The sequence below is a fragment of the Fragaria vesca genome, linkage group LG6 (genome assembly GCF_000184155.1).
Source record: "Fragaria vesca subsp. vesca linkage group LG6, FraVesHawaii_1.0, whole genome shotgun sequence".
Classification (NCBI taxonomy): domain Eukaryota; kingdom Viridiplantae; phylum Streptophyta; class Magnoliopsida; order Rosales; family Rosaceae; genus Fragaria; species Fragaria vesca.
Window position 1 is genome coordinate 12,036,931 of NC_020496.1, and position 1,452 is coordinate 12,038,382.

Consider the following 1,452-nt stretch of genomic DNA (forward strand, 5'->3'; position numbering starts at 1 on the left):
TTACTTACTTACTACTACTACTACCTACCTACTCTCTCTCTCTCTCTCTCTCTCTCTCTCTCTCTCTCTCTCTCTCTCTCTCTCTTCCGTCGTCGTATCACTCTGTTTCCCTCCGCCGGCGACGACCTCTTCCGTCGGCAACGTCCTCCACCATATCCCAAGCTTTCTGATCTTCACTACTGGAGTTTGAGGTTCGATCTCCATCTTGGGTTTTAGCTTTTCTATGTATTAGTATACTCGATAATTTTTCATCTGGGTTTATGCGTTTCTTATCTAATTTGATTGCATTGGCTGCTGGCTTGTGTTTATTCCATTTGAATTATAGTTTTGAGATTGAATCTCACTTTTGTGCATGTTCTTGTGATTGTTGAATATAGGTTTTAAGTATGGAAAAGTTTGTGGGAGAAAGCAACAATAGTTTGAGAGATCAAAAGAAGATTTGAAACCTAAATATTATATGGAGTTTGATTATGAGATTGCTGCATTTAACTTTTATAACGCGTATGCTCGTAGTGAAGACTTTAGTATTAGAAGAGACGGTTATGCTAAGGATAAAAAAGGTGTACTCACTTCAAGAACTTTTGTATGTTGTAAGGAAGGTTTTTGGAAAGAAGATAAGAGAGACGATACTGGCAAATTTGAAGACCTTTAGTGTAGCCACATACTGGCAAATTTGGACATATTGGAATTTTGGGAGCAGATTTTGGGACATATGGCTAGATTTCTAGTGTCATTTTGTATAGCTGTTGGGAAAATTGGCTTTTTTTGTATAGTTGATAGGGTCATTTTGTTCAATCTATTGCAACATAGACAAATTTACAGATTTTGTATAGTAGCTATGAGCCTGTGACAACATTTTGTATAGTAGCTATGAGCCTATGACAATATTTTGTTCAATCTAGTGCACCAGGGGAAAAATGGTAAATTTGAGATGATAGTGTTATTTTGAGATGAAATGAAACTGTTTTCTATGTTTTTGCTCCATCTCTATTCAGTTTTAAATTACTTGCATTACATGACAATGTTTGGTGGTCTCTGCCAGTTCTCTCATAAATTCAAAGCTATTAAATCAAAATGCAGCACAAACAGAATACATGTTTTGTTTGTTACTTGCATTATATGAACTATATTTTACTGAGAACTTGTATGTTTACACATACACTAACATAATGGAGCACAAACCATCAATTCATATTGTAAAAGGTTTGATCAGAAACATAACCAAATCATTGGATTTCAATAGAAGCTTGAAACATTGTATACAGCTTGAAATACATAAGGAGATAAAATTTCACATCAAGAAAAGCTTTCCCATTGTATACAGCTTGAAACAGCTTCAAGATGAGAAGCAGGGTGGTTACTGTCATATATAACAACTTTAATTCTTTCTTTGTTGCAAACTTCAATCTTCGCCTCTAAGCCTGTATTGTAACTCCACCACCTCTCTTTAAT

General features: G+C 35.2%; 1 non-coding gene across 1 annotated transcript; it reads left to right on the forward strand.

The window, feature by feature from the left end:
* Positions 1-2: 2 nt before the first annotated feature.
* Positions 3-464, forward strand: LOC101310330. Its single transcript, XR_184897.1, has 2 exons — positions 3-191; positions 378-464. It is a non-coding gene; the product is annotated as an uncharacterized LOC101310330 (transcript).
* Positions 465-1,452: the final 988 nt, after the last annotated feature.